Source organism: Siniperca chuatsi, linkage group LG23, assembly GCF_020085105.1.
Source record: "Siniperca chuatsi isolate FFG_IHB_CAS linkage group LG23, ASM2008510v1, whole genome shotgun sequence".
NCBI lineage: Eukaryota > Metazoa > Chordata > Actinopteri > Centrarchiformes > Sinipercidae > Siniperca > Siniperca chuatsi.
In genome coordinates this window covers 3,250,829-3,277,503 of record NC_058064.1, presented here as the reverse complement: position 1 = coordinate 3,277,503, position 26,675 = coordinate 3,250,829, and the positions used below count along the sequence as shown (strand labels likewise).

At 39.2% G+C, this 26,675-nt stretch overlaps 1 protein-coding gene across 3 annotated transcripts in view; it reads left to right on the top strand.

The window, feature by feature from the left end:
* The window catches only part of LOC122871541 (plexin-B2-like), a 190,400-nt gene that overhangs the window by 107,911 nt on the left and 55,814 nt on the right, over positions 1 to 26,675 (top strand). The window lies entirely within an intron of this gene.

Here is a 26,675-nt window from a genome sequence, read left to right as displayed (position 1 = left end):
CGCCTAAGCTTGTGAAAAGTAAATCCTTCACTTATTTTAAATGACAAAATTAAGGAGGTTTGTGCAAATCTGCCAAGCTCATGTTTGGTTTGCTCTGGCAGGTATTTCTGGTTTGCCTATTTCCTGCCTCAAATGTTTTCAGAAACACATTTCAGTGTACTGTTTAGCTGTAATTTGAGAAACTTGCATGTGTCGCTCAGCGCGCTTCCTTGCTCTGATTGGTTGTAGGTCTTTCCAATAGCGTGCAGAGGCATTTTGGTCTGTGGCCGTTGATAACGCGCCTTGGAAATCAAAAATGAACTGAGAGGTATTAGTCTGGCGATGCCAGGCTAGGGGTTTGGGTAGTTTTACTGCATATGTGAAACAAGTCGTATAAAGCCTTTAGTGTCTCCAGAGGGAGCTGTGTGAAGTCTGATAAATGTCCTCAAGTGATGTCACTTGAGTCAGTGTCGGTTGCGGATGAAGACTACAAGTTTGAAAATCTGTTGGTGTGGAGTTCGAAAGAAGTGAGCTCACCAGACCTCTGCAGCCCGCTGCTCGTCTCTGCTGCAGGCTGCATTAGCCGCTACTAGCATAACACGCCTGAACCTATAAGCGAACTGTCTGGGGTCGCGTTGCATTGTGTGTAATGTAGGCGCCAGGTTTTGACAATGAAGAAAAATGCATGGAATTTATTATAATATATTTATTATTAAACTGAAGTGCAATGCTAAATCTGTGGAGTACTCGTTTAAGAGATGACCAAAGTTATTAGAATTCATGTAAAGCCACAAATGTCAACCTCATGGTGACTGTCTCAGCTGCATCGACCCGAAAAAATGCTCTCGACTTTCAAAAAGTATGATATTCAGACTGTGTTGAGCTGTGGCAGAGAGGGGGATAAAGAGAGAAATGAGAAAGTTGCTCACTCTAGAGTTTGTTCCTGTATGAGATATTATGTAATAGTCCATATTGAAGATAATAGTCGGATAACAAAGTGCAGTAATGATATGATATATGAAATCCTCAGCAGGAAACTAATATCCAGCTGTTATCGCCTGCCAAGTTTTAGAGGAGAAATGAAGGAGAAACTTTATATTAAAAGACCCTGCAGCGCTTTGTGTCTCACTTCATATTCCAAGTGAAATCTTCTCAATAATGCAACTTTGACTTCTGCTTATTAAAGAGATGCTTCTCTCTGCATCCTTTTTCTGTCACTGTGGCAACTCACTAAAACAAGATTTAAATGTGATGAAATAAACTCAGGACTTTGTTGCAAGAGTAAATGCTTTCAGCAGCACAATAAAAATCATTCTACTGTAAGTATATGGAGCTCATTTCTGTTAATATTTTATCACGTTTATGTTTAAACTGATATGTTTAAATTGAATTTTATGGGTTTTTTTATCACTGTGCTGCCAGGTCTTTCTTTAAAACCAAATCGTGTAACTTAACACTGTACAAAAAATGGGTTTATTGATATTGATTTGATAGAACATTATTTATTAAGATTATTAATCAATTAAACATGATTTAATTTAACAATTCTTTGTTAATATACCTGGAGATTATATATATCATTTAATGTCAATGTGGAGATGCATTAACTCAAAAGTTAGCTCACACATTAATCCATTTGTATTTGGTGTTTAATTTCTGTTAACTTAACTAAGGTTAACTGCATAATGCCTGTTACATTAAAGCTGCATTAAGATCTACAGAGTTTCATATCTTCTTTCAGCTCAGTGTTTTGGTTTTCTGGCCTGCAACTTTAATGTTAAGGTTCGCTTCACCGCTCTCATAACGCTGATTTCGGACGCATCAGGCAGCTGTAAAAAGCTGTAAAAAGCGACTGTACACGAGACTAACAGCAGACAGACGCAGTCAGAGTCCAGCTGGTGAACATAGCGGAGCATTTAGCAGCTAAAGAGCCAGATATTTCCCTCAGGAGCTGGCAGAGACCAAAACAGAGCTAACAGAGAGAAGACTGGACTGACGTCCATCAGGTGACACAAACACGACTCCAAATGAATGATCATGTTACTCTATAACTGCTGGATGTGGAAATTAGCAGCTGTGTGCTTACAAGTTCACTATCAACTTTAAAAGTGATGATATGTCAATGTTTGTATTCACTGCTTGTTTCTGCTGCCCCCAAGTGGCCAATTATTTAAGGTCTAAATATCGTAGAAAGTCTAAATATGTAAAAGTAAATATGTAAAGTTAAGTGTGGGTCAGACTAACTTCCAGTTCAGTCTAAATATGTAAAAAAAACCTCGGCTTAGACCATGAGAGATAGATGAGAGAAAACAAGTGAGACCTCCTGGTTAAATCAAGTATCAGTAGATTTTTTTAAAAGTTAAATCAACTCACAAAAAGATTAGTAAATTAATATCTACATGGAGGTTTTGTGTACAAAAACTTGTATCCAAAGTATTGAAGGCTTTCTGCAGTTGTTGCCCGTCCTCTCATAAGTTCAGTCAGATGTCCTTCTCTGGACTGATGCTGTACTGAGTCTTTCCGTCTTTGCTTGTGGTGTTTCCACGCACAGGATGGCCTCACTGACTGTTTTTTGTTTATTGCAACTCTCTATATAACCTCTAAGACTCTGCATTGCCAAAAATCCCACGTTGGTTCATATTTAATTCACATTTTATGATGCATGTTTCTCTGTCCGCCTCTCTCGGGGGTCTGCAGCTCCTACACAGCGGTCAATGTGCTGCTTTCTCTCTCCTCCCAGTCACTTGTCCTTCTCTCCCTCTCTAACCTTCTGAAAATCTGCCAACTATCAGACTAACAGACATCACCCTGGGAGTTTGTGTGTATGTGTCTATATTTACACACAGAAAAGAACAAGTCAGTTGAAGGACCATTTTTCCTTTTTTGCAATGAAGTGCTCGGAGAGAATAATAGCAGATTAAATCCCACAAATGACAGAATATCCAGTGAAAGTAGAAAGTACAGAAAACACGCTGAAAAAGGCCAAAGGCAGCTCAACAAGCCTTATGTTTAGTATCGATTAATCAAGATAATAATCGGTAGATTAATTGATTATGTGTTTTGTCTGCATCATGTCAGAAAATTGTGAAAAATGGGCATCAAAATTTCTTACAGCCCAAGGGGATTTGTTTAGGATAAAACCATGTTTACGTTTCTCAATGTAAGGTATTGAAAAAAAGGATCATTTTGGTATCCAGATACGGTATTGGCACGATACCCAGCTGTATTCACAACTTGATGGATTACACAATTTCAAGAGGGTTTTTTTCTTATTAATTTCCATATTGTAAATAGATCCAAACCAATGGCTACCTGGAACAGCAGAACAAATACATCCAAAAATGTAAAACGGTACAGGAAACTAACCGAGAAAAATGATAAAGAACAATGAGAGGAAAGGCCACCCAAGAAAGGAAATCGTGGGTGGTCAAAGACGAATCCCTCCGTGGGTAGCTGATGGGATAAAGCCATAAAAATGGACAGTAATATGGACAATGACATTTGAATAAGAAAACAGATGTGACAACGAGAAACATGTGGCGGATAAAATTGGATTGCGACTAACGCCAAAAAACACAATCACTCCATTTATATAAACATGAGGGAATTTAAGCACGACTAAGAAATTTGTGTGGCCAGAAAGGGAACAGATATGTTAGAAAATTGGATTTTTAATGTTTGAATAATTCAATTTAATCAAGTAAGAATATAGATGTTTACAAAAGTAAAGTGTTACAGAATCAGTGCAGTTACCTACCAACTACAACAAATTTGAGTCTTTTCTTCTCTTTTCATGTCCCGTTGATTGAGTTTCCAGTCGTGTCGCTGCTAAAATTAGCTTTCTTTGGAGAGATCAGCAAATGGTGGAGAAACATGCTGCTGCTTGTCCAGGAAATGTATGTTACCATAATCACCGATATCATCATCATCATCATCATTTGGCACGAAGTTATTATTCTTCAACAGCAGTATGAGTCAACAACTATTCATCTGTGTGTTTGTGTCACCTATTCATCTCCATGGTTCCTGTCCAGACCTCTGTGCTTCCTCCAACTCACTATTTTAGCGTCATTATCTCCACATCAACACACACACACACACACACACACTCTTAGCCCTGGCCAAGCATAACAATACAGAGGAACGTCCTAGTCATAACATCCCTACTGTACATACTGTGCTGTTAGCTTTGTGTGTGTGAGAGAGCGATAACCCCGGATAACCTCATCTCACCTCCATAACACACATACTCTCCTCTCTTCTTCTTCTTCTAAAAGTAATTCTATATCTCACATCCTCACCTTGTCGTCTTATCTGCCCTCTTATATTCCCTATCACACACACACTCTCTCACTCACACGCTCACACACTCACACACACGCACACACACACACACAGTCTCTCTCGTTCCCACAGTGTGCAGTGGTGTAATCAGCGCTTCATATTGTAACAGGAGATTAGCGCTGCTCAGCTAAAAATCACAATCTGCCCTGTCAGATAGATCAGCTAGCACAGGCTGGATGAAACACACTCACACACACACACACACACACACACTCTCTCATGGCTATAATATAGAAAAGTGCTACCTGCAGTGCCTGCGACGAACCTCTCCATAATTGGTGTCTTCTCTCATATTATCAGACTTTACAGCAGCTCTTTCATAATTACCAGGAGAGTCTAATAACTGCAGAGCTTCACTTTGACGACACATAATGATACTGTGCTGTGTCCCCCTCAGCTGATCTTATGTTGAACTGAAACAGACTCCAGAGGTCATCTAACCAGTGTGTTCATGGGCCAGGTGTGGCCTCACAGCAGGGGATACCTGCACTGACCTGCAATGTTGTGGTCATTGGCAGAGCCAACTGGGGCCCACCTGTGTCTTGCAAACCAAGCCATGATGGCTCAACGCATGTGTGGGTGTGATTAGATGGAAAGCTGTTTTTAAGTCTCTCTTAATGCAGCTCTCAGTACTTTCATAGCTTGTAACTGACTCCCCGGGGTTTAGAGTTTAGTTTCACTCCTAAGTTCCTGTTCGCACTTTCAAATATCAGCCTTATTACTATTTACTCATTGCATTTACATGCACAAGTAACTGGGTTACAGTTGGCTTTCTCCAGTAAGCTTTTAAATGCCATGTAAACGAGAAACCTGGTTATTCTAATCGGGTTTGGGGATTAGAGAAACCTGACTTCCCCAGCTACATTTCTCCTGGTGAACGGTTTATTTTGGCTGTCTGACCAAAATTGGTGTTGAGTATGTTTACATGAAGACCAGGATTCTGGTAATGAGTTTAGGTGAAATTTGACAAAAGTTGCCCTGTTATTACAGTTTAAAGTCCCCCTCCACTCAAAATAGTATTTTGCTTCTTGTTCCTTCACCTGGAAGTTTGAGCTTCACTGTGCAGAATAATGCAGAGTTTGTTTACATACGAGAGGATTTTGTGACATCACAACTAGTTGGGAGCCAATCATGGTCGAGTATGCAATTTAGTCAGACTACAGGATATCAGCCCAGTAATAGCCCGACCTGACAGACGTTGGATATCGGGAACGAAAATGAGCGTTGGGCGCAACGATCGATGGTTTTATCCCGTGTAGTGAATCATAGTGGACGACAAAAAGACGAGCGTGTCAGAAGTTTGTTTCCTTCTTTGACAAATTCGACAACGTGTTTGGTGCCGTTGATCAATAGGAGCACGGAGCGCTCTTCAACTGTAAACATGTTGAAAAGAAAGAGGAATGATGATGTTGATGGTGCGAGGTGGAGCAGTGAATCAGAGGAAAGGTCACAGTCTTTTTTTTTTTTTTTTTTAGGCTTCTCCGAACACAAGACAGCCAGTATCAAACACACCACCTTAGACGCCATTATTTGTTTACATTCTTGTTCCCAGAAGTCATCCCTGACAGACGGCAAGCTATGATTGGTCGGGGACCGTGTCGTCTGTCATGTCTCTCGACCAAGTCACAGCAAGAAGCTATGACTTTATAATCGCCTAATCTGACACAGTCACCATATTAACAGACAAAAAATATTATGTGGTCTGACCCCGGCATTACACAAGTGTGATGTGGACACTTGAAACCTCCAGTGCACATACGCTGAGAACACACTGTTCAGTGAAGTAGGAGACATCTTGTTCAGCAGTTAAACTTTCTTCAGGATTTTTCAATGAGGAAGAAGGAGTAGATGCAATTCCAGAAATGTTTTAACAAGGTAATTGATCTGGTTTTTCCACAAAAACGTTCAGACACAAATTATTTTTCAAAGCAGAGTTAAACATTTCTGGAGGGGATCTGTCAAATGTTTGGAAGCAAAGACCTGTTCCTTAAAGATCTTCTTACTAATTAGTAAAACTTTATTTAGTTTAGAAAATGTACAACACAAATACGTCACTGATTTTACCTCAAACACAACACAAAGTTAGGAAGTTCCTAGATTGAGTGACTGACTGGAGTGACTAGTTTTGTATCTCTGTCTGTCTGTGTGTGTGTCTGTGTGTGTGTCTGTGTGTGTGTCTGTCTGTGTGTCTGTCTGTCTGTCTGTCTGTCTGTGTGTGAGAGAGTGTGAGTGTGTTTGCCTGTAGACAATGAATGTTCTGGCTGTTGTTCTGCATCAGTGTAATTGTTTCCCTCCTAGCTGTTTATATAGTGCACACATTCAGTATTAACAAACACACACACACTCTCTCTCTCACTCACACCCACACACACACACACACCCACACTCACACACACACACACACACACCCACACCCTTAGGGCCGAGAGAGCGAGAGAGAGAGAGAGAGAGAGAGGTGTAAACTAAAGGTCTCTCTATCGCTCTGCAGCAGCTGGCTGTCACTGGCTGATAACACAACAACTGCTATTGCTGCTTTACACTGATGTACACACACACACACACACAAACACACACACAAACAAACAAATACAGCACTACATACACACTCTTACACAACCTCAAGCCTGCTTTAGCATTTGGTTTGCATGTTGTTGCTGATGAAAGTTTTTTAAAATTTAAAGCACACTCTTGCTCTCTGCTGTTTTAGCTGCAACACTTTGTTACAAGGCAGAGGAAAATGACTTTACACACACACACACACACAGGTGCGCACACATGCAGAGCGTGGCAGAGTACCATTTAGCTGGTAATAGCCTCTAAATTCACCCTGCATATTAATAATGCGGATTTCCCTGCTAACACACTCGTATAATGAACTGGGTTATTGTGTGTGTGTGTGCCTGTCGATGTGTTTGTGCATGCTTCAACTGACACACACAGGTGTGTGTCAGAGAGAGCGAGGGAGAGGGAGAGTGAAAGTGTGTAACTTTTAATACCCAGTAATCCTCTCAATTTCCTCAGCTCTAAACCAGGGTCTCACCTTTTGTGTGCCACTCTGCGTGTGTGTGTGTGTGTGTGTGTGTGTGTGTTTGCCTTTCTGCCTTCAGTTCCTATTGCTCAGCCAACTCCCCATTGACCCCAATAGTTTTAACAAACAGCACACTGGTCCTATTATGTAGATATCAAAGCCTTGCTGGTTTTCCTTAGTACAAAGGTGTGTGTGTGTGTGTGTGTGTGTGTTATCATACCTGAGTTTATTTCTGCAGTAGTACCAGGGAACTGCTATCATTTTCAGTGTGCTTGAGCGAGAAAGTCTGGAAAAGCTCAACTATGGAAATTAGTTCAGATAAGACGGAAAACGGTTTTGATCTCCGTTAAACATCAACCAAAAGTTCACAAAGTACCAAAATAACTAAACTGAACTAAATGTGATCTTTCTTACCAGAAATTACTACTTCTTTAGCAGTGAGATTTCAGTTTTTAATCTGGCCAACATGCAGTCGAGTGTCTAGTCTTTGAAAAGGGGTTTAAACGTATTAGTAAGTCCATGGTGCAGTTAAAGTATGTAATGATTTATGTATTGTATTATTAATTATTAATTTAATGTTTTAGCATAATGCAAGAGCACTGAACAAAAGGAAAGAATCCTACCAAAAACAGATCTCTCATAGAAAAACAAAGAAAGTACTGGGGATAAAAACAAATGAGGTTGTAAATAGTGAGATTAGTCCTAATATCTGGCTTTATTTGGGTTTTATTTGAGTATTCGGGAGACGCTCTGATGCTGTAGAGTTGCCTCTTAGGGTTCTTCTTTGTGTAAACTGTAGCTGGGTGTCTGTTAGACTACAATGAAAAATTATTTCTTCATTTAATCTTTGTTTTTGTAACAAGGTTCCTCACAGTATACTGTATCACCTGGAACAATTTAATTTCACACTAACAACGACGTGATATATTAAACTGTTGAATAGGCTTTTTGCACTTTTCCTTCCTTTATTACTCCTTTATTCATGTGACAATTACACTTTGTGTTTCTGTACAGTATGTAAAGCAACCGGTGAATTTATTACAATCACTCTTTGCTGATGAGTCCTTTTTATTCATGTTAACGGTTTAGCTGTGGTGTGTGTTATTCAGTTTCCTCTGGCAGGCCTCAAAATATTTTACCCACTTGCTCTTCAGGAGATACTAACTACTTTTGCAGTATGACATTTTGACAAGTTTAAAGTTAAAAGAAATAGTTTTAAAGCTTCATTAAGTTTAAGAGTTTTAACCTTTTGGAGGACAGACTGTTCTTATAGTTGACATCTTTGCAAACACTTGGCCAATGTCACTTAACCATGCAGCAGAAACAGATCAACATGGACATTGAATTGGAGTATTTTCTCTTGGTATGTTTCAATGTTTTAGTTCTGGTTTCATCCACCAACTTCTTAGAAAACATTTGATGGTAAAAAAAAAAAAAAGGTCTTTAGCTGCTAGATGTTTGACCAGCATCTCGTTTACTTCGGCTCTTTGCAGGTAGCATCCAATCAGCTTGTGTGGGTTTGTTTGCTTTGATTGGCTTCCCCTAGTTTTATATTGATTAATCAAATGTTTTTGTATAGCAGCATTCATACTGGTCTGTGCTTTACAGTTGATTGACAGACTACTTAGGGCAGTAGAAATATAAACTGTAAAACAATGAGATGCTAATGAACACAAAACAGTCAAAATATAGATGTAGAAGATTGAAATTTGAATTAAACCTGTTGGAATTTTACATATGTACTTGCAAATCAAATCACAGAGCTAAAAGCTGCCTAGAGCTGCAGCCTGAGGTGTTGATTCGCAGTGAAATCTGCAATAATATCAACCTTTTCACATTACAGTGTCATTTCATTCCATGTTAATATCACAAATTGTACTTTAATGGAACTTTAACTAGAAAAGTACTCTGGGAGAGAGAACTCAGAGGAGTCTAATGAGTGTTGGATCTCACTTCAGTCTGTCTTGTCTGTAACTCTGGTTAGAAAGTATAAAGGTTGTCTTTCCAGTCTAGTTTTCATTAGGGCTTACTTTCTGGCGTGTCCCAGAATGCACCCCTCAGTACTTTAATACAGAAACTTGCGACAGCATGATCTGCTTCTTTCACTGACTCTTCATTTCTTCTCCTTTTATCTCACTAGCTCATAAATACACATTGGTATGCAAGTTGTTCTTTACCTCTTTGTTGGCATCTTTGTTCTGTCTCTTCTCACTTTGTGTACATCCACTTTCTTCTTCACACACACACTGAATAAGGTACTTGTTAGCCTTGAGGTAGACACTGCAGTTTATTATGTACAGCTTGTAAGATGAAACACTGGAGGGTTCATGAGTCTCCCATATATTGTTAGTGGAGCATCTCTGCACTGTTTCTCTTCACCTCAGCTTGAGCTTGAACAGTTAAATTAATCATTTGTTGGCTTACTTTAGTAACACAGCATGTGAGAAATGACCAGTTTTTATTTATTGAGAAAACAAAACTAAAAGTCTAAAGCCCAGCTAGCGTCCCCTAGAAGCTGCAGTGTTCATAACACCCAGCAATATGAACGTGTTGGGCAGGATGAACCACATACTGAGGATCTAGCGATTGGCCTTACCTGTAGTGTGACCAAGAAAAAGAACTAAAGTTTGTCCTGTCAGTGGTGCCAGAGGAAAGCTCTAAGAGGGAAGTTAAGGGGTTAATTTCATGGGGAGCATGAATAAGAATATTTCCACGTAGAAACAGATGCTGAGTCCAAAAATTGGCATCATTGTCAATTGTCAAAGTCACATTTCACAGACTTTTTATAGATGCAATAACTGCACTAATCAATATTGTTTAAATAAACAATGGAAACAAGTGACTACATGTATGTGAAAGGGACCACTTGTAGTGAGAGAGCCACAGAGACCCTGTAGACCCTCTCAGCTCTGCTGCGTGTTTAAGCATATTTCACCTTGTTTTTTTGGTTTTACAGCCCACAACTGTAAAACTTTGTCAAAGCTCTGATAAACGCAATGCGCACTACTTCCCACATGACACTTGACACAGTTAGAGACTAGCTGGTGAACATAGTGGAGCATTTAGCATCAGGTGCCCACAAACATGACTCCAAATGAATGCTAATGTTGCTCTGTAACTGCTGGGTGTGTAAACAGCCAACTGTTTGCTAACACATTTGCTATATTAACAACACACTGTTGTGTTTACAGCCTGTTTCCGCTGCCCTCAAGTGGCCAACAACTCAAGTTATTGCAGGTTTAAGCTAAAGGAAGAAAGTTTTTTTCAGCATTACGTTGTTTGAAAAAGCAGAACTTGAAACAGTGATTACAAAAAATACACGAGAACATTATTATTATTATTATTATTATTATTATTATGAAAATTATATAATTTTGTCATAGTAAATACTAAACAAATTTTTAATATTTTCATATAATGGAAATCTGGTAGTTTTTAATATTTCAGTCTAAGAATGGATGAAATCGCCTGTAATGTCAGGCTGACTTGACAGAGTTTAGTTTGATAAAGTGGTCACCCAGTATTGATGCTGTGTTACACAGCAGGCTGTGTGTTGTGTTGATAAGGCAGTTTGTATGGATGGATAGCCATGCAGTAGAAAAGTAGAACAGCATTATTCTTGCTCATTCATTCAGGCCTGAGCTACCGTGGAGCTCCACAAGCTCTCTGCCAAGTGCTGCTGAAGTCAGTAACACTCAGACACAACCAGCTGTGCACTCAGTGGACTGAACATCAAGAACATCTGCTTCACACAGTTACATTTCCTGCTTCATAATTAATGTCTCTGTTGTTTGTTGTTGTTCAGTCTGTCTACATCACTTCCTCTGCATTTTCACCTTATAATTAAAAAGTGCATTTAATGGGAGAAGTTGAAGTCATACTCCACCCTTAATCTATCGCTGCTATAGCCTTGAAAGGTGGCGTAAGACGTTTTCAGCCTCCGGATCGACAGCAAATGACGACTGTGAGCTTGAATTCATGTCTGTTAGAGTCGATGCCAAGTGAAACAAGTTTTAATGGTAGAAAATTGTGTGAAAATGTTTCCCAGCACTCTTGCAGCACAATCTTCTCCGCTGTCATCTGCATGCTTTCTCACTTTAACAACAGAGCTAAAAAAGGACTCTATTACTATTTGAATCTGGAGAGACACCACAGTTCTGTCAAACTCACTCGGTACAAACTGTAACCAAAATGAACTGAAAACAAATGTAAATATGATGTCTGTAACTCTGCATGACATTCTGCATGACATTCTGTCAGTTCGTGTAGGTGTTGGATATGGATTACAGCCTAAAATAAATCCGAACAGTCACCCAGAAAAAATTAGATGTGATCAGCTGTTTGGAATTGAGCATAAAGGCTGCAGTGTGTTGGGAAAGCTGCTTTGAAAGGCTCACAGTTTTACAAGCTACACTTTGGAAGAAGCTGAACCACAGCAAAGCTTCCCTGAAGGGGAATACAGCTTTGTTACGTTAGTGAAAAATAGCAGTACAGATGACAACATGTTTTATAGGTATACCGATGTCTGCAATAGTATATGCAGTAAAACAACATGACTGTATTGTATTACAAATAAAGTGTGTATTTTATTAAAATATGTGAGTCTGCGGTCTCACGTGAAAAGACCAAAAACAACAATGAGTTGATTCTACTAACATAGAGCGCCGTTGTTGTCCAAAAACTTACAAACACATCAGTGAGCCGCACTGTTGCACTGGGTGACACGTTCCTTCATCACCATGAACACACACACTGAGGTTTATTTTGGCTCAGTCCCACACACACCGTCCTGCTGCCCCAAATACTCACTAGAGCACCACATGTGGATTCATCCGCCACTGAAAATAGTCCCCAACAAATGCACTATTTCCTCCTGTTAGTTTGTTTAAAAACTACAGTGTGCAGCTGTTTTCTTTTTAAACGTGAAACTATATACACTCAGTTTGCAGTTTATTAGCTACACCTAGCTAAAACTAATGCAGTCTAATGCAACAGTCCTGCAATAAATCCTGCCTTCGTGAAGGTTATAATGTTCAGCTTTTGTTGAAACTGTTTCAGTGAGGTGTTGATCCAACTGTATGATTTTGGAGGCTGCAGTTTGTTTCTATTATTTTGTCCACCCCATTCATATCAACGAGGGTAGGCAAAATGACAGAAACATCTCTCAGTATATCTTTTAACCGGTGATGGAAGTCAGGAAGATATCTGAAGAATATCTGACGTTTCTGAAGTTTCTCTACCAAAATGTAAAAATACTCTACTGCAAGTAAGTTTAGCATTTAAAATGTTACTTAAAGCTGCATAATCAGTATTTTTATACCCAACTTTGCAGTTCCCATCAACTCTACAGAGCTTTTTTTTTACGTCTGTCATCATTTTTTTGGTTTTAAAACTTTACTATGCTTCAATCGACCCGTTTCTAGCTGCAGCAGGCAGCTGTTTTCAGTGAAAAAGCTCTAAAAGTCCACTGGATGCTACCTTACCAGCATTAAAAGGCAGACAGACACAGTCAGAGAGCAGCTGGTGAACATAGTGGAGCATGAAGAGCCAGATACAGTATTTCCCTCCGGAGCAGGTGGAGACCAAACACAGAGCTGACAGGCAGAGAATATTGGCCTTCATTAATCAGGTGACACAAACACCAATCCAAATGGAGCTGTAAATAAGCAACTCTTTGCTAACATGTTAGCCAAGATGATAATATTGATTGTTGTGTTTGTTCTGCTGCCCCTAAGTGGCCAAAATAAATATTATAATACTGATTTAAATAAAAGTATTAACAACATGTGTGGAAATACTCAAGGAACATATCAGAACTCAAGATTACATGTGCGTACAGATCTTCTTTCCACTTTTCTTCATTTTACTTTTAAAAAGAAATTAAAGAGGACAGTGTGACAATAGACACACAGATAGACATACAGATAGAAATGAAAAGATTCGTTATTCTTTTATCTTATTCTGCCCACCTGTTGTTTCACACTTCATTAGGCACATTAAATCAGATAAAGGACTTTTTTGATTGCTGTGTTTCTTCATTCTCATTTTTTAATGGGTCTGGAGTTCAATTCCAGGTAGCATTAAAAAGTCTTAAGAAGTCTTTAGTTACTCGCATCTGCAGATAGCCTGACATTTACCAGGCGTGTCCACTTCAACACACACCGCAGGGGTTCTTTAAATACTGATAACAGAGCGAGGTGGAGCGTTGTGCATAAGAAGGTTGGTTGTCCAACAGGTCAAAATCCTTTGAAACTCAGAGAAACCATTGTTATGTCTGGATTTTAATGAGTCACTGTGTGTGTGTTGAGTTGGCTTCCAGCAGCCTGGAAGGGAGAGTTATCTGTGCTTTAATCAGCCCAGAACAGAGGGAGAAGGAGGGAAAGCTCTCCCTCTTTCTCTTTCTTTGCGTTAGTAATAAGGCTTCTTGCTCTAAATCCTTTAATCTGAGCAGGAATGAAGGCTATATCTCTGTATTCTGGCTCTGTATTCTGTCTTTTTCTTTCACACACACATTTTCACGCGCACACACCAAACCACTGCTGAAACAGAGTCTGCCTTGTTAATTGAGAGCTGGTAGAGCTGCCTCACCTCTGTCTTGCTCTTTCTCTCTGTTTATGTATATGTATGTGTGGAAAGGTTAGCAGGAGCTGTAGAGCGGGAGTTCAAAGGACTGAAAAGTTAGAGGAACTTCTGAAACTTTTCAAAAATATAAATAGAAAAAAAGGATTCAAATATTTGGACAGGACTCACGCATGAGCAGAAACACACACACATTTGAACACTATCTGAGGTTTTGGCAGAGCTCCATGTGTGCAGTTGGTGCTAATTATTTTTTGATATGACTTTAGGGAAACAAGCAGTTTTTAATAAATTGCTTTTACATTCTGCTCTTGCTCAATTTCTCCGTCTCGCTTTCTATAGATGAGACAGAGGTTTAATTTTCAGAGTGTGAAGAGAGGCTGTAAATCTGCTGGATTCTGTCCAGACGTAATGACTCGACAGCAGGAGCTGCAGTCATGGAGGCTGCCCATCTCTGTGTTCAGCTACAAATACAGCAGCAGACACTGTGTGGTCACGCAGTAGCAACCACCTCTTCCTCTTCATTTTTCCTCTCAACTAATCTAAACATATAACATTTCATGGCTCTATAAAAAGAAAATATGACAAAGTTCTTCCAACCATCACACTTTTTCACTTAACTTTATGTTTTTTGATTCCTCTACATATGTGCTGCCCTCCAGACTGTAGCTGATTAGTCTGATTACAAGGTGATTTATAATCCAATTCTCCAAATACCTCCTGGTTGTCTTAAAACGATTATATCAAGTGATTTTAATTTCCATTCAGGAAGTTAGGCTATTAATGAAATCTTTTCATCACATGGCAATTATCAGCATGTTGTTTGAACTAACTCATAATGTGGTGACTCTGGGTAATGAGCACAGTATCAGCCATTGGCTGCTTTAATACAAAAATATCTGTATCAGCCATCACAAAGTAATATATTTCAAGCCCTATTTTAAATCATTGATAGCACTGATATGCAGCATTAGTGCAGGTGTAAAGGAAAGTGAGTGACAAATAGGGAATTTTCCATTAGTAATAGTATCATTAGGGAATCATTCTTGTAAAGTCAGTTACAGGTATATACTGGTATTCTCTTTTGAGCCCCATTTTTTTTCTTCCTATATTTGTTTACATTGACATTGGCAAACCAGCGCTATTAAAAGTATGGCAAATTATATTAGCAGTTCCTGTAATGTACTCATGGATGTACAGACAACTATCACTTAATTACTTTGATTATGAAGAAAACTTAAAAATCTTGATGATTCTCAGGCAAGTTCTGAAGTGTCTTTTTCTATGATTTCTAAGCGGATTTATGGACGTTAATTTGCGCATATACATGGTCTTTTTGTGGGAATTGTTAACAAGGAGAACATTTTAGAATAATGTCTGGCTTATCCTTTGGGTTACATTACAGTACCTGTATCCAAACAGTGGGGAGTCATGTCACGGGGGGGAATCTGTAACCCTTTAAATACAGTAACAGAACACCTGCCAGGTTTTTGATCTGTAGTTGATATTTTTATGTTCAGTTTGACTTTAAAACAGCATCATCAGGATCTGCAGCCAGTGAAGTCTAGAGAAAACTTCAATCATGACGTGTCGTCAAAATGAATTGCTTTGTGCTGTCAGGATGCTCTGACAGTTACTCCCATGTGAGCTGAATGCAGCGTTAAACCAAACAGGATGAGGTGCACTGAACGAGTCCTCGTCGCTGTACGACATGAACATCCTTTAATTGCTTCGGCAGAAACTCTGACAGGGCAAAGCAGTGTGTTGGTTTTTAAAGTTTGCTGGAAACGCTGCTTAGGTATGAGAGATAATTAAAGCAAGAGACGGGTCTGTTAGTATGCAGGGATACATACACACGGTCTCATCAGCATGTGTCATTGTCAGGTTAATGGGAGGTGTACCAGGATAGAAAGTGGTTGTTAATCGCTGACTCCAACGCAGAAGACACAACCACTAAATTACATTTGCACAACAGAGAATTACTCTGTGTGTGAGTTTACCGCCATGAAATGGGATCATGTTTTTTCTCTTTGTCTCTCATCCTTCTCTTTACTTCTGTCTTTACCTTAGCAGAAAACTTTCGATGCATTGATGTAAAGTCATATTTATTTAAGAAGATTGATTTCCTTCCTTCCAGGCAGTCGGTGGATTTCAGTTAATTTCGGTGTGTTGTGAAAATAAATTTGCACTGACTTGATACTTGATTCAGATCGGTAATCCATCACAGCGAACATTTCCTTGCATTTAGTTTTTGTCAAACTTATGTTTTTGTGGTATATCACAGTTGCAAGCAGGGGCCACAGTGGTGCGTTCAAAGACACCATTTGTTCATCAGCCGCCAAAAAGCATCCGAGTAAAAAGCCATCTTCATTCAAAAAACTACCACCTAGAAGACAAACTAAAAGCAAATTTGGATAAATATGTTGTTTCTTACGTTATAAATCTTGATGGGAGATCTTCTGGGAAATCTCAGATGTCTTAGTGTCCTTCAAAGACTTTTAAAAATAGTCGCTCTTCTAAACTGCATTACCACACATTAACAAATACAGTCAATCAGATATTTTCTGCTTTCTCAAACAAGTTTCACATCTCTGTACGCTGTTTTCTTAGACATTAATGTAGTGCTGAAACTAACGATTACTTCCATTATCGACGAATCATTAATCAATCAAACAAAAATTATGAATAATTTGCTCTTTTGGTCTGTAAATATTTCCCAGAGCCCAATTTGATGTCCTGCTTGTCTGCTTGACTGCCTGAAAAACAGTCCAAAACCACAGTCCAAAACGGTTCATTTTATGCTTGAAAAAGGACTTAAATGATTCATCGATGATCAAAGTTGCCAGTTCATTTTCTGTAAACCGACTTCATCGACTTATCGTTTCAGCCTGGAAAGTTGGAATAAAGCTAAAAACCTACAGAGATGTATTAATGACTGGCATTAATATGGAATATACTGTAGCCAGTTTGTAGTTAACAGGTTGAAACATGCATAAACAATCAGTATGGTCCGTTACAGTCCTGCTAACCCTAAAACTGAAAACAATACTTAACATCTGTAACGCCTCTTACACACCAGTAAACAAAACGGAAATAAAACAGAACGCTAACTTTGGTATCCTTAACACCAGTCAAATGGATGCTACCAATAGAACCGCTCCATTTTGTCCCGTCTTTTCGTTTTTGTTGAGGTACCTAGCACACTGACCTGGGACTTAAAGCTAGAGCTGGAAACACAGCAGGCTGTTGATTGGTCAACAGAATTGTCACCTCTTGTGCGAAAAAGGACTCTGAAATCTGCCATTTTTAAATATCCCATCGATTCCAACGGAGACTCTTAACACTCCACACAAATTATTTTTATTTCTGAAAATGTTCCATGGACAATCAACGAGGTGCTGACATTCCTTTTGTTTACTGTGTCGCCTTATATGTGACGCCACGTTTCTTACGTGGTTGACGCGGCTATTACCATCCGGTAACAACCCCACCTACAATTTAAGAGCGGTGGAAACACAAAACAGATCTAGGGTTTAGGTACATGTAGGCACGGGTTTCAAGAGTACTGTGGTGGAAACGCGGATTAAAACTCCATTAGCACAGCTTTGAATGGAGGGTGTTCCCTGATGGCCTAAATGCTTTTATAAAATAAACTTATGAGGGAAACACTGCGCTATGCTGTCATTCTTGGCATGTAAATGGTAATGTGAGCTTTTGGAAGCTTCTTTCCAATAACACCAATGTCAGTATTGTTGAGTGGTGTTCATTTGCAGTTAACTGGTTAATAAGATCATTTATAAGTGGTGTTTCCTGTATTTACTACTCATTGTATTATTGTCCTGAGTGGCCTCACAGTGAGTCCTCTGTCTCTTTCACTCCTCTTTGTCTTCACTCACTGTTTGTTTCTGCTCGCTGTGTCACTGCCCTGCTGAGATGTTACCAAGTGGTACTACACAGAGAGGGGTGTGTGTGTGTGTGTGTGTGTGTGTGTGTGTGTGTATAAAGCACTCAGTCTGCTTAATAACTGCAGACCTCTCAGACCTTCTGTCACAAGACTAATCCTCTTCTCAAAGGTCAGGTTATTAGTGGGTCTTATTATTTTGTCATTGTGTAATATTGTCCACTTTGAGATTAATCCAGAACCAGGGTTCGTAGTGTAATTTGCATCCTCTCAGGTTTACTAAATTCCTGGTGTCCTATTCTTATTCTGCCCTGTTAGTCGTCCCCCACTGCTCTGTCAGTCTGTCCGTCACTCACAATATCGCAGATGTCACTGACTGGATTTCGATGAAACGCCACAGAATGATACATGTAATTTAATTCCTTTAGTGGCTTTATTTCGATTCCTAATTTGATATTACATTAAGTTACAAGCAGCTTCTAAAGCGGTTTAAGTGATAGACACCATATGAGTTAAATTAGTACTGATATGATCTGTAAATGAACAGAAAAGTAACAACACCTATCATTCAGGTAATTTTCTTTAAGCAGAAATGCCCAACAACATTGGCTGGTTCCAGCTTCTCAGATGTGGTGATGTGCTGCTTTTTGCTGTTTTATCACATTGTGAATTCAATAGAGCTGAAACAATTAATTGATTAGTCAATTGACAGAAAAATTAACTGTCAACTATTTTGATAACCGAATAATTTCAAGCAAAAATGTCAAAATTTGACTGGTTTCATCTTGTAAAATGTGACTGTTTGATGCTTTTGTTTGTCATATATGATAAAAAACTAAATATTGTTAGGGGTTTGGACTGTTGGTCGGATAAAACAACACTTTTTAATATGTTAACTTGGGTTTTGGGAAATTGTAATGGGCATTTTTCACTTTTCTGGCATTATATAGATAAAACATTTAATTAATTAATGAACATAATCGTTAGTTGTGCTCTAAAATTAAATATCTTTGGGTTTTTCACTGTTGGTCAGACAAAACACCTGGACTCATAGGACTAGTTGGACTTGAACTTGTATTAGAGTAGGGTGATAAAGCTTTAATGTCCCTGAGGGGCAATTTGGCTCACAGACGGCAGTCAATAATAATGAATACAAAAAATAATATATTTATTGGGCATTTCCACTACTGTCTGACATTTTATAGACTAGACAACTGCTATGAAAAACCACTGACAGATTGATAAAGAAAGAACTGAACTACATACGAGGTTTTGTTTTTTGGCACCCCTGGAATCTCCTCCTGTACCTGGAAACATCTTGAAAACATTTTAAAGTCTGGTTCCTCTCTCTTTGTTCATCTCTACATTAGAGAGTGTAATGCTTTTGTGGATTCTGGGACTGGTAGAAGAGATTGTGTGTTGGTGACAGATGATGTATAGCAGCTCTGGGTGTGTGTCCTATCCTCTTCGGTCTTTTAGTTTTATGCTTACTTTGTCTCAGGCCATGCGCTCCTTCAGGCCTCTTCATTACCACCAATAAGAACTCAATTTCCCCCGGGCTCCGCCAATCATACTACCCATATCCCCTCCAGGCCGGGCCAATCAGCTTCAATGTTCCTCCGGCCCGATGTCATGAATGGCTAATGACGCCTGGTGGTGGGCATGAATGTAAATGAGACCACATCAGGTTATTCTCTAACTCACAGAAAATTTTAGCCATAAACAAGAAACCTTTCTGCTTGCGTCAAGGTTTGGAGCAAGAAAATAAAAAGGAACTGGAGAGAAAAATCAAGGTGTCATTGGACATTCAAACAGTGCGGACATCCACCCAGTTAATATCTGCTATGTCTAAATGTTAGGCTACGGTAGCAGGGGCGTGCTAGTCCAAGGAGCGTCCATTGTTTCTTTTATGGATAGGAAATGGGACACTGGGTATCATGATAAGTCAGCATGCTTCAATATGGGTTGTCCAAATACCACCAATGTGTGGGTTTACATAGAAAAAGGTATGCAGGTGTTTAGACGTGCAATATACACCGCCACGTTGTGTTGCCCTTTAATATTTTAGTGTTTGTCAAGTTTTTCTTTAAATTATTCAGTGTTAAAAGTTGTTTAAATTTTTTAACTACCTGTAAATACCAGATTGAAGTTGAATTATCACTAGGGGTTATTAGAATTATTGTTATTTTCAGGGGTACTCCACTGATTTAACACAAAGGTCAGTTTATAGTCATGGGGAGTGCTACTCAGCCTGTGAAAACAGTTCAGAAAGATGGCAAATTTTTACCTTGGATCATTTGTGCTAATCTGACTGCTGGATCGTTTGTGTATTCGCCCCAAGCAGTCAGTGTATTGACTTTACAGACTTTAGCTGAAAGATAGCTAGCAACGGACCTTGTGTGTGGGACTGAACTCGCCAGAAACTTCAGTTAGTCCACTTTTCCCTCTCGTCCCACTCGCATCTTTCTGTTGACTTTGTAAATGGTAAATGAATTTTCCTTGCGTTCTGTCTGAACACATCTGGAGACAAGAACCCTGCTGACTCCACATTTATAAGCAAAATCTTGCAATACAAACTGGAGGCATCATTTGAAAGAAGTGGGCTTTTACAAAGCAGAAAGAGTCTAACAAAGAGACATATCTCATTGCATTATGGGAAATGTAGGATCCATTGTTTTAGGACTTTGAACTATACTATGTAACACAAGTCAGGATGTCTCAGAATCTGCTGCACCAGTTTTGACACATCCGGGAAATATTTCAGTTTTAATTATTAAAAAATAAATGAAAACATGATGGTCCTGATCAAAATTGGATTGGATGGTTAAAATACCCTCGTCAACTCAACCACTCTGAAGCTGTCTTATCTCAATTATGATATATCTTAATTTTGACTTTAGTCAGAGGAATTTTGGTGCTCAATCAGCATCTCATTTGCGTTTTCTCCCAATTTTTCTCGTGAGCTGTCGTCACCACGAGAGGTCCTCGTGTATTGTAACCTATGTTGATCAGTATCTTCTTGCAGTAGGAAACACATAGGGACATAAAATCCAAGTGAAATCAATTAAACCAAACTGCTTCTTTTAATTTCCATTTTTTTTGCTATGAACTGATGAAGACCATGAGCTGTGTTTGCAAGCTCCAGAAGAAGGTACTAAATAGACCTTTTTATAAAGATTATTTTGTCTAAACTACTATTTCCAAGGTTTAGAACAAAATTTCACACTCAGCTATTTTGGTACTTTTTGGTGAAAATTCCTAACAAGTGAAAACAATGAGCCTTTATTATCTTTTTCCTGAGAAGTTTCCCACTGGTCGGGCAGTTTTGGCAGTGTCACGTCATTTTAGAGTTTTGTTCCAGACAGGAAAAGTAGCACAAAGTATAACACAATGTTTTTGAATATAGGTATCAAATCTGCTGGTACCCAACTGGAATGGAAACCAGACTTTAAAAGACCTGTCATGTATTTAAATGTTTCTTTGGGTAAACTATTAGTGTCAGCCCACATGTGTACAGACAGACAGGTTAACACACAGACAAAGACACAGTTAGTCAGAGAGACAAGCAGGCAGACAGAACAATAGATGGAGTTTCAGATCTGGTTTGTCCCTGGGGATCTCTTGTGTCAGAAAACCAGTTTTGTTTGAACTTGTTCCTGCGGGTGAGGATTTAAAGACAGACAGAGAAAGGGAGAGAGACATGTATGCAGAGAGAGAGAGAGAGAGAGAGAAACAATGTGAATTACAAAGAGAAGTTAGAAAGAGAAAAGCTTAGAGAGGTTAGAGAGAGAGAAAATCAGTCAGGCTTTATTCCCCTGGCTGGAGCCTCAGCAGACATTCCTGGATTTAGTTTCACTCCAAACTTTTTAGCAGAGGGGTCAGTGCTCAAGACTTTTATAAAGTATGCTCGCAGGATTTTAATGAGTCACAGATTGCTGTTCTCTCTCCTGTATATATGTGTGTGTGTGTGTGTGTGTCCCTGTGTGTTTTAGGCTGGTCTGACTTTTCCATCACAACATTTGCATTTTATCCCCATTGTTGGTAACTCCAGTTTTCTACCAAATATGTCTTGTTGGTGGGTGCCAATGTAATCTCACACCCACAGATTCAGAGACAGTTATAATATAATATTCAAGCAGTCTTTCTTGTGAATACATTCATTCCAAAATTCTGTTAATCCAAACTAAGATATGCCAAACCTTAAACTTCATTCCTGCCAGATAGATACAGACGGGTTACACATGGAAAAACCTGGATAAATGAGTGGAGAAACATAACGAGTGCTGATGCTTCTATATAAACAATTAACCAATTAACATCCTATCATTCTCTGTAGGGCTGCAGCTACCAATTATTTTCATCACCGATAAATCTGCCAGATAATGATGCAATAAATCAATTAATCGTTTGGTCTATAAATCATCAGAAAATAGTGACAAATGCTCAAGGTGATGGCTTCACATTGTATATTTTGCCTGAAACAACAGTCCAAAACCCAAAGATTATTAGGTTTACTGTAATGTAAGACAAGGAAAAGCAGCAACACCTCACATTTGAGAAGCTGAAACCAGAGAAAGCATTGCTCATAATCAATATTTTTATATGAACAATGTGTCAAATGACTACATGTATGTGAAAGTAGGAGTCTCTTGTAGTGATGAATCCGCAGAGAATTATTACCCGACTTTGCAGTTCCCCTCATCTCTATGAAGTGTTTTAGTGTTCTTCAGCTCATTGTTTTGGTTTATGGCCCACAACTTTACTGTTTTGGTTGAGTCTTACCTTTCTAATTATCTATTTAATAGTTTTCGGACGCAGCAGGCAGCTGTTTTCAGAAAAAAAAAAGCCCTAAAAGCCACTGTACACGACTTGCTCAGCAGCAAACAGCAGACAGACTCAGTCAGAGAGCAGCTGGTGAACATAGCGGAGCATCTAGCAGCTAAAGAGCCAGATGTGTCCCTCAGGAGCTGGTGGAGACCAAACACAGAGCTAACAGAGAGAAGACTGGACTTACATTCATCAGGTGAACACAAACACGACTCCAAATGAAGGCTCGTGTTGCTCCGTGTCTGCTGGATTTTTAAATAGACAACTGTTTGCTAACACATTTGACATTTTATCTTAAAAGGTGTCAGTGTTTCGAGTTTCTGTTGCCCCCAAGTGGCCAAAAGAAATCTGTTAATGCAGGTTTAATATTCTGTTGAAACTGTCTGTCATATAGTCACCAGGCTGACATGAGATTTTTATGCTTAAACACTCAGCAGAGTATTGAATAAAACCTAACACGTTTTGGAGACACATCCATAATCCTTATAGCCTTGTCTATCCTGCCGGTACAACTCATTTCGCAAATCCTCGAACCAAACAAAGATGGCAACTGGATGAGTAAGCAGTAAGCATCATTTCCATCATTTACCATTGCAAAAAAACAATGGTCTTGAAAAATAGCACCCTGTTCCTGTTTTCTGCTTTACAGCATCCAGCAGATTTCTTACCACCTGACCTGGTGGCACATAATTCATGTATGGCTGCTCAGAGGCTGCTGATCGTCTCAATGATGATTTTGTTTGATTTAATGATGTTATAACATTATGCCTCACTTCATAAACATACTTAAACAGGGATATGTCAAAATGTCCTCACCTTGCATAACAGAAGATCTTAAAGTCAAACTGTTGCTCACAAGGATAGAAGAACAAGAACAGACACACACACACACCTTTGACACACACTTTATTCCTGGGCTGACACCAGTCAGGCTTAAAGAACCAAAGCAGCAAGATGAAAGAAAGAAAATAAGGCAGAGAGAAAAGAAAGGAGGCAAGATGGCTGACAGAGCACAGAGATAGATCCTGTGTGGAAACCAAAGATGATTTTCCTTTGATGTGGCAGATGCACACATCCATAACAGGCCCTCTGAGAGAGAAAGAGACAGAGAAGGTGAATATACCTGCCGTCTTTATGCTTTTTTTTTTTTTTTTTACTGTGGTGTAGAAGTAGGAGAGATATGAAATTTAATGAGAGAGGAGGCCACATCACAGGGACACAGAGGCTGGGTCAGCATGGAGCTCAAAGCAAGGGAAAGCTGTTTTTTGACCAGTTTAATGGCAAATGAAACACAGCCATGTTCCGAGTGAAGAGCTGGGGTGTTGACCTGTATCATCCAGCAGTGTAGACACATTTATGAACAAGCACATTATAAATGCTTACTGCAGAATTAGGCATTGGAAGGAACTCATTTAATTCCCCATATAATTAAACTCTTTGCTTATTGTAGAGCTTCTGTACTCCATGATGGTAGGGCTTGACAGTAAATGTATCAAATTTATACATTTCTTATAACGGCAGTTGTAGCTGCTTTTGGTTGATTGATCAGGGAAACTCACCGCACTCACATGCTGATGGGCACGTGTTACCATGGTTACCAAATGATTTACATAAATAAATACATGGCTTATACAGATCGATTATAGGATCACTTCCTGAACAGTTCACGATCAGCAGATAGATTTATTAGTAGTCTAGCTTTTGAAATCATCTGCTATCAGAAAATCCTGTGGTTGGTCTGTTTCCCTTCACACCACAAACAAACCGCACAAGAGACCCTGGTCCAGCTGTTTGGTCCACACCAGAGTCCGATTGACAGCTTTCACACCAGCCCAAACGCACTAGGGTTCGTTTAAACTCAACCAAACAGGTTGAAGTAAAAGCACCCTGAGAGGAAATCCAAACCAACCGAAGCACACCAATCACAGCTCTTGCCATCTTTATGTATCCATGTAGCCCTGAAGTGTAGTTTTACTTTTGACAGTACGCTCCCTAGCCAGGCTGGAACCCTCTATAAATGTATCGAGCCACCGCACAAAGGTACCTCAGTAGAGATTCACATTACATCACATTCATTTGTCTGATGCCGATGTCCAAAGCGGGGTTCGTTTGGGCTTCATTGTCTTGCTCAGGGACACTGACACTAACATGGAGACCGGAGAGGACGAAGATCAAACCATCAACTTTACGATTAATGGCTAACCCCACACATAAAGAGGCAGCCTTTAGAGACAGTCACAAACATGATGCTACAGAATCATCAAATATGCGATGGATCTGGGGTGGTTGACGGGCAAAGCGACAACACACCTTGCACCACAAAACTTATTTCAACTTTTACGCGAAAAGGAAATGGAAAGCTCAGCACAGTAGACTTTAGGTGTTAAGTATTTTTAGGAAGACATCTTGTGTGATTGCAGTGTTTCCTGTAGAGTTTATTTGTGCTGTCCACCATTGATTCCTTTGTCTTTGTATGTTTTTGTCTTTCTTTCAGAAGTCTGTATTAAAACACACTTGAAAGTGTAAATTGATTTTAAAAAATTCCCAGAACGGTGCAGTCGTGCGATCATTTTAGATAAATAACTTTCCTAATTAGAATTTATTTTGTGAATGCAATGCTGTTACAAAGTGTGGGGAACAAATTACATATTCAGATTGGGAAACACTGGGGTTCCCGTCTAACTGAGTATTCAGAAGTCTGTCTATGTTATTTTGCCACTGTAATACTCTAAAACTCTGCATTGCAGCCATTAAGACCATGACTTGATATCTGTGGATAGGTAATTTAGGCGAGCAGGTGGTTAGAGAGATAAGTCTTTTCACACTAATAAATCCCTTTTCAATGAAGCGAACTGAAGTGAATTCAATTTGGCGAGAGTAAAAGCACAGGGGAAGCGCCAGTCAATTGACCACCAATCAGAACTATCTGATGGCTCCTGTAAAACCAGTGATTGGCCAGTAAAATGCCTGATCACGGAAGAGTAAATAAATGAACATGATGCGACTCTAAGCAGTTTGATTTATTGGGCAGAAGGCAGAGATGATACTGCTGTAATGAAAACCGTTTTTTACGACGCACTCACCAAAATTTAGGGGGGAAATGATCAGCTAAATTTCACGTTTGAGTTTATGTGAATCACCCAAGAATAACTGCATCACTAGTAAACAGCATAAGATTAGAGCAGAGCAATGTTTGTGCAGAAAGATGTTATTACAGTGAGCTTGATGTTACTGCACACTGGAGCCTTGTTTTACAGCCACAGGCCACAGCTATAATTAAACACACCCATCCAGACTAATGGAAGGAGAAACTCAGTATGTCAGACAACTAATTGCTACACTTAGTCTCTCTCTTTTCACACACATACACACACTTTCTTCTTTTGTCTTTGCTAATCTAATCTGGCTCAGCAACTCTCACTTTTTAGGCCGTTACCTCCACCTTCTCCTCCTCCTCCTCTCTCATTTTCCTCCAGTAAAAGATGTTCTGGGTTTTAATGAGAAGCTCCTCATTATTGCTTCTCTTTTCTCTTTGCTCTCAGCATTCATTCTTTTCTCCTTGAGTTTCTGCTGCTGTTGGTGCTGAGTCCGACAGTACAATGTGAGAGTGTTATTGAAATTCTGCTTTGTTCAGAGGACAAACTGTCTTTGTCTCTGAATCCAAGTTCAGTGGGTTTATTGTCAGGACTGTTTGTCAGAAACAGCGCGCACAAAACAGTTTAGGGCTGTAATTACGATTACTTTCCTTACAGATTAATATGTCAATTATTTTTCTTGGTTAATTAATTGTTTAGTCGATATATTGTCAGAAAAAAATTGAGAAATGTCCATCACAATGTCCCAGAGCCCAATGTGACGTCTTCAAATGTGTCTTGTTTTGTCCGAGCAACTGTCCAGAACTCAAAGATATTCACTTTACAGTGCTATAAAACAGAAGAAAGCAACAATGAAGTCATTATTTAAGCATTTCTGCTTCTTGATTAATGACTTCAGATTAATTCATTATAAAAATATTTG